Source organism: Periplaneta americana, chromosome 17 (genome assembly GCF_040183065.1).
Source record: "Periplaneta americana isolate PAMFEO1 chromosome 17, P.americana_PAMFEO1_priV1, whole genome shotgun sequence".
NCBI lineage: Eukaryota > Metazoa > Arthropoda > Insecta > Blattodea > Blattidae > Periplaneta > Periplaneta americana.
In genome coordinates this window covers 118,912,613-118,920,705 of record NC_091133.1, presented here as the reverse complement: position 1 = coordinate 118,920,705, position 8,093 = coordinate 118,912,613, and the positions used below count along the sequence as shown (strand labels likewise).

At 33.4% G+C, this 8,093-nt stretch overlaps 1 protein-coding gene across 1 annotated transcript in view; it reads right to left on the bottom strand.

The window, feature by feature from the left end:
- The window catches only part of LOC138692782 (uncharacterized), a 47,978-nt gene extending 43,227 nt beyond the window's left edge, over window positions 1-4,751 (bottom strand). Inside the window, exon 1 of the mRNA XM_069815988.1 lies at window positions 4,659-4,751. The gene's annotated coding sequence lies outside the window, so the exon portion shown is untranslated. The remainder of the gene's footprint in view (window positions 1-4,658) is intronic.
- Between the last annotated feature and the right edge of the window lie 3,342 nt (window positions 4,752-8,093).

Genomic DNA, 8,093 nt, shown 5'->3' with positions numbered 1-8,093 from the left:
AAAACAAAATAACACAATTTGCATAACGTTATCATATACACATTTTAACAAACAAGCAATTGTTACGTTGAAATAATTCAATATAACAAATCAAATTTTATGTTATATTATTGACTAAGACCACACCGTACATGAGCCTGGCTCTTACGGTAGTGGCTAGAAACATTTTTGTTTTATAATTTTAATTTTTACTCACTAGCTAGCTAGCTAGTTAAATAAAATTTAATTTTTTTCTCAGGAACAAAAATGTTACTGATATGATGTTGCTTTCAAGCGGCATTTTTACGGTCATGAATTTCATTCTCTGTATGACTAACATAATATCACCGTCTTCTGTGGCCGAAATAACAAAACTACAGTATATTGGTCTGAAGTGACAACACTATTTCCTAAACATAATTACAGTACTGTAGTTTTGTTAATTCGGCCACAGAAGACGGTGATAATATCAGTAGCAAAACTTGATTGAAAACTGATACACTATTTGAGTTAATGATTTCTATTGCTGTAGAATGTTAAGTGGAAATAGTGTTTGTAGCTTCATTCACTATTTTTCTAACTTTTTTTCGGATCATGTTGGTTGTTTATAAACTTTTTTTCATAATACTTAGTTTTTCAGTTCTGCTAAGAGTAGTTAAGATATTTCCATAATTTTTGTATTTAATTAATAATGTACTATTAAATGCCTGCTCTATAACCTTATTCGCTAATTTATCTCTTTTATGAATAGAACGAATTAAACCAATAATAATTTATTTTTTTAATTCATTAGAAACTTTTTGTGAGGACTGTAATTTACATTTGTGCGAGATCGTGCGTATTTGCTTATTTTCCGCACAGAACCAATACGCGGTAAGTGTGAAATACCACATTCAGTATTCCCAACCTAACACACATAACAATTTCCCTCTTCTTACCGCTTAAGCGCGACATTCATTTTACTGCTTTAGGCTTTTAACATATTATTTTTAGAGACGTTTAACATAGTAATAATTATAAATTGGAAACTTACCGCTGCAATTTCACCTAAATTGCAATGTTAATTATTGTTTTTAAATATTTGCAAAAATTAAGTAAAGTCTACTACTCCACGAAACTTATTGCATTCCTGATACAAGTAACATTAAGGAAGCCGTGAAAAAATCAACGAGATTCCAGATGCCGATGTTATTACTGCAATATGTTATATAAATAATATTGTTAAAATATTAAAAGGAAAAATAAATCATTACATAACCTTACCGTTTGTTTGAAGTTCGCATTTATAGACTGGGGGAAAAAAAAGACACGGCCTGCTGAAGTACAGTAAACACAGAAAACATTTTACAGCAACAATGTTGAAGAAAGATATTTTGGTGTTCCGAAGTTGGCGTCATTAAACAGAAACCAACATGGAGATTTCATTGCAACTAATTAGAAATTCGTCTTTCAGGTATGTAATAAACGATCTTCGCACAAAATAATGTACGATACACGAGCGGTAATTAACTACGTTTCGCTTTTTCAATCTTTTCCTCGACCATGAAAACATCAACATACTGCTCTTGTAACGTATATTACTATTATTAATATGACAATTTAATTGTTCATGAAATATATTAAAAGCTAAATCAGCATCTTGACATGTGTAAATATTTTTCCAGTTTTGTTTGTTCATGTCGGACATTAAAGTGTCAAAGTCAATATGAAATTTTAAGTGAGGAGTATCTCTATTAGTTTCTGAATTATTATGTTGTATTTTAAATGTACTTAAAATTCCGAATTCAAGAAAATTATCAGTAATTGAACTGCAATAAACACCAGTTTTAAATTTCCAATTATTGTTGGATTTGAAAAATATATGATCAAGATACGAGACAGACTGTTTTGATATGCGGGTGGCTGATTTTAAATATTGTAAAAATCCATGTTCAAGTAAAATATCTACATACCTATTGCCAAATTTATCCAAATTATCTAAAATAAAGGCCACTTTTAAGCATTTCACTCTTTACAAATACGATTTGAAACGATCAGACTTCAAAGCATGGACGATCAAGTAGAAAATTATACGAAAATGTATCAAACTCAATTTTGTCCACTGGTGGACTTAATACTGTTTGAAACGATGTTCCTCTAATGTTCTTACTTACTTACTTACAAATGGCTTTTAAGGAAACCCGAAGGTTCATTGCCGCCCTCACATAAGCCCGCCATCGGCCCCTATCCTGTGCAAGATTAATCCTGTCTCTATCATCATACCCCACCTCCCTCAAATCCATTTTAATATTATCCTCCCATCTACGTCTCGGCCTCCCTAAAGGTCTTTTTCCCTCCGGTCTCCCAACTAACACTCTATATACATTTCTGGATTCGCCCATACGTGCTACATGCCCTGCCCATCTCAAACGTCTGGATTTAATGTTCCTAATTATGTCAGGTGAAGAATACAATGCGTGCAGTTCTGTGTTGTGTAACTTTCTCCATTCCCCTGTAACTTCATCCCGCTTAGCCCCAAATATTTTCCTAAGCACCTTATTCTCAAACATCCTTAACCTATGTTCCTCTCTCAGACTGAGAGCCCAAGTTTCACAACCATACAGAAGAACCGGTAATATAACTGTTTTATAAATTCTAATTTTCAGATTTTTTGACAGCAGACTGGATGATAAGAGCTTCTCAACCGAATAATAACACGCATTTCCCATATTTATTCTGCGTTTAATTTCCTCCCGAGTGTCATTTATATTTGTTACTGTTGCTCCAAGATATTTGAATTTTTCCACCTCTTCGAAGGATAAATCTCCAATTTTTATATTTCCATTTCGTACAATATTCTGGTCACGAGACATAATCATATACTTTGTTTTTTCGGGTTTTACTTCCAAACCGATCGCTTTACCTGCTTCAAGTAAAATTTCCGTGTTTTCCCTAATCGTTTGTGTATTTTCTCCTAACATATTCACGTCATCCGCATAGACAAGAAGCTGATGTAACTCGTTGAATTCCAAACCCTGCCTGTTATCCTGAACTTTCCTAATGGCATATTCTAGAGCGAAGTTAGAAAGTAAAGGTGATAGTGCATCTCCCTGCTTTAGCCCGCAGTGAATTGGAAAAGCATCAGATAGAAACTGACCTATACGGACTCTGCTGTATGTTTCACTGAGACACATTTTAATTAATCGAACTAGTTTCTTGGGAATACCAAATTCAATAAGAATATCATATAATACTTCCCTCTTAACAGAGTCATATGCCTTTTTTAAATCTATGAATAACTGATGTACTGTACCCTTATACTCCCATTTTTTCTCCATTATCTGTCGAATACAAAAAAATCTGATCAATAGTCGATCTAGTACGCCGAAAACCGCACTGATGATCCCCAATAATTTCATATACGTACGGAGTTAATCTTCTCAAAAGAATATTGGACAAAATTTTGTACGACGTCAACAAAAGTGATATTCCTCGAAAGTTACCACAGTTGGTTTTGTCCCCCTTTTTAAAAATAGGTACAATTATGGACTCCTTCCATTGTTCTGGTACAATTTCCTTTTCCCAAATAGCAAGTACAAGTTAAAACCGGGGACCTTCTCCTCTAATGTTCTATTTCAGTACTAGCCGTACCCGTGCGCTCCGCTGCACCCGTTAGAAATAAATATGAAGTAATTACATAATTAAAATAGGACATTACTATTACTGCATACTAAATCAATACACTCTCGTTGTTCGTTAATTCTCTGAGATAAAAATGAATATGTTCATAAACATTATTTTAAGAAATACAGGAAATGAATATACAGAATAACCTATCAAGTTTTCTGTGCATAAGAAGCTATTTTAATCTTACCTGTCCTCAATTCACTCACAAGTTACTGTAATAACATTATAGCATTATGTCCATCCAGAGAAACTACACTTTCCAATGATGAAATAATAATTAATTATACAAATCGGTTAATTTAACTTCCGATATTACTTCATACAAACACAGAAACATTGTCTGTAGGCTATGTTTCATAACTTTCAATTGTTCTGTCCAAGGCCCCTTATAGACGAAGTCATTTGTTTTTTATTTCAATACACCGCCTTAGATGGCAGTTATTTTAATTTTAAAACTCATTTATCTCATTAAATATCAGTCCTATCAAAATGTTTGAAGGAATAAAACTTATCGAAAATTATTTTTAAAGAAACTTTTGTTATGTAACATTTTTCACAAAACTCAATAATAAGCGAGATATTTCGATTTATTTAATTCAGGCCCCCTTATAATCCCCCTTTTAAATAGTGTATTTTGAATGCCATATAGCCTAAAATCTAAGTTACAACGAACTTAATTCTTATGCCAATTTTCATCGAAATCCGTTCAGCCATTATCGCGTGAAAAGGTAACAAACATACAGACAGACAGACAGACATAGAACCAAAAATTTCAAAAAAGCTATTTTCGGTTTCAGGGTGGTTAATTATATATGTTAGGACCAATTATTTTTGGAAAATCGAAAATTACAAGAAAAATGTTGGCTACAGATTTATTATTAGTATAGATTATATTGAATTGCAACAGTTCCATGCTAAACTCACAAAATTAATAAAACAAAACTTTAATAATTCAATACTATAAAAATCACTTTAACTTTGGCTTATAGTAGTTATGTTCAAGTCCTACTCACGTGTGAGTTCTGAGGTTATCTTGCCAGGCGAGAAGTGGCTCCACTTGCAGCTGGTAGGCCTTCTTATACGGCTTCAGTATCTTGTCACATTGTCTGAAAAAAATCACAGGACAAAACCAGTCAAGGACAAAATAAATTAAAAAGAGGTACACGTAATTTCAGTAGAGCGTGTTCCGTGCAAAGACAGTCTATATGTAGAGCGAGTTATGCAGAAAAGTATGCAATTAAATCTGCAGTTTATTTTGTTATCAGTGATGTTCAGCTTTCATTCGCGTCCTTGAGATTTTGACGTGAACCTGCCTTTACTTAGCCAGCGTGCGAAGTAGCTACTGGTATTTGGTCGTGTTCGAATGTCAACAACAAGCCTCAGTGTCGGAACATGCCACGACTAGTATAATTATTGTACCATTATGCTGCTCTATCCAGATTTTAAGATCTTCATGTAAATGTAGTTTTAAAAAGGAATAAGAAAGTGATTGTTTGTTAAAGAATGAAGAGATAATGTATGATGATTTTATGTAGTAAAATATACTTTAATAGGTGCATAATTAATTAATAATATATTCTAATTTTTTTCGTCTGTATATCCATTTATTTTAGGAAATCTCTCTTCTGTAACCAGAAAATGAGGATTCCATAAGCGTCCTCAGATTCCTTACTGAAATATGTGAGCATCTTAATCATCTCAGTTTTATACTTCAATGGAAATATAAAAATGGCCTATAACTGATGTTTTTTAGCTGTAAAGGCATTCCTAGACACTTTAAATTTATGGAAATACCTACTGCTATTAAAAGAGCTTCACTATTTTGTTAAAATCGCTAAATAATATATTATCTTATCACACGAGTGAACAATATTGGAATCCCTTTACAGATAAAAACATCAGTTATGTTTTTATATTTCAATTGAAGTATGCAATTGAGATTATTAAGATGCTCACATGCAGTATACAGTATAACAGTGTTGTTCGTACACCTCATATATTGTTAAACTAACCGTTGAAATTACATTAAAATTCAAAATATATCAATAAAACTAAATTCATCATGTTTGATGAGTTAAACACGAACACAGTGACATGAATAAAATTAATTTACATACACCTGGATGTTACTTACATAAACTTGTGGACTTACGGATCTTACAGACATAGAGACAAAATTCAAAATTCTGCTCTTAAAGCTCTAAATCAACTACATGAATGGAATACATCGAATTTGATGACACTCAATTTAAGCAAAAGTAAGTACCAAATATTTTCACTTGGTAAAAAAGAAAGAGAATTCAATATCCAATACAATGGCCAAAACCTTCCTAGGACCTATGAATCCAAATGTCTTGGAGTTATTTTCGATAGTAAGTTAACATGGAGGAACCATTTGAAATACATTTCTGAAAAAGCTCGTAGAAGATTCTCCCTTCTAAAAAGACTAGCAGGAAAGAAATGGGGATGCTCTAGGAATACTTTGAACACTACATACAAAATGTTTATACAGCCAGTGCTGACATACCGCGGAGAAATTTTAATTACTTCACCTTTCATGAACGAAATAGAATATTTTCAAAACCAAGCTCTCAGACTCATTACTGGTGGAATCAAAACAACTCCAATAGATTCTATGAGATTCCTCACTAATATTAACAGCATCAAAATGACAATAGAAGAAAAAGCACTCATTCAATATGAAAAACTTATTAGATTACCAGGAAACAATTGGCATTCATACAGTCCTCTCTGTAGATTGAAAACTCAAAAAAGTTTCATATCCATTGTTCAAGAATTAAAACAGAAAATCAATATCCCGAATTTAAAAGAAAACCTACAAATTAAACCAAACCCTTTAACTCTATTAAATATGGAATATAATCTAAATTTAACAGAAGAAATACTGAAATCAGAAGTAAACACTGAAATACTAAAACAATTGTCTTTCGAGACAATTAATATTAGATACCCTCCACAAAACTGGCTTCATTTATACACTGACGGATCCTTGATCTCCAGAGAACAAGGTGCCGGTGCAGGTGTTACGTGCTGTCTCTTCTCACTTTATAGATCTCTTGGGTATGGAACAACAAGTTTTGATGGAGAAATCATTGCAATAAGTGAAAGTCTCAGGAATCTTCTATGCCACATCAGTAAATTTAAAAATGCAGTTATATTGTCAGACTCCAAAGCAGCTATTCTATCAATAGTCTCTAAACACACACCTTCATCTCAAACAGCAGAAATAACTAAAATGCTCTCTCAATCAGTGGCGGCTCGTAGTCAAAATTTACAGAACATTTTTATGCAATTCCCGCGATTCAATGGCAGCTCGCTTTCATCATGCCCCCCGAAAACTTAACTCTTGCTTACATAACAATACTGTTACATCAATGAGCCGTCTCATAATTTGTCGGTTTTTTCCAGTTTATTGTTATACTGTTGTCTTGCAACCCTTGTTGTTCAGACAACATTTCCGAAATTGGATTCAAATTCTTTTCAAGTCTCTTTAGACTTACCGAGTTACAAATATGATCTGATTCCAAGTACCTTCTTTAGATTACAATAACAAACGTGACCACCTATAGCTTAGCTTTAACTTCACTTCCTGTTAGCCATTTATGTGTTTCATACCATACTTACTTACAAATGGCTTTTAAAGAATCCGCAGGTTTATTGCCGCCCTCACGTAAGCCCGCCATCGGTCCATACACTGTGCAAGATTAATCCAGTCTCTATCATCATATCCCACCTCCCTAAAATCCATTTTAATATTATCCTCCCATCTACGTCTCGACCTCCCCAAATGTCTTTTTTCCTCCGGCCTCCCAACTAACACATTATATGCATTTCTGGATTCGCCCATACGTGCTACATGCCCTGCCCATTTCAAAGTCTGGATTTAATGTTTCTAATTATGTCAGGTGAAGAATACAATGCGTGTAGTTCTGCGTTATGTAACTTTCTCCATTCTCCTGTAACTTCATCCCTCTTAGCCCCAAATATTTTCCTAAGAACCTTATTCTCAAACACCCTTAACCTATGTTCCTCTCTCAAAGTGAGAGTCCAAGTTATACAACCATACAGAACAACCGGTAATATAACTGTTTTATAAATTCTAACTTTCAGATTTTTTGACAGCAGACTAGATGACAAAAGCTTCTCAATCGAATAATAACAGGCATTTCCCATATTTATTCTGCGTTTAATTTCCTCCCGAGTATCATTTATATTTGTTACTGTTTCTCGAAGATATTTGAATTTTTCCACCCTTTCGAAAGATAAATCTCCAATTTTTATATTTCCATTTCGTAGTGTTTCATACCATGAAGGATTAAATCTTGCACCTTTAGCACTGACTTCATGAACAACAGAGCTTAATGCAGGAGTGGGTCGTCCATTGTCCAAAATACTTCTCTTTTCAATGTCATTACGACGCGAAAACG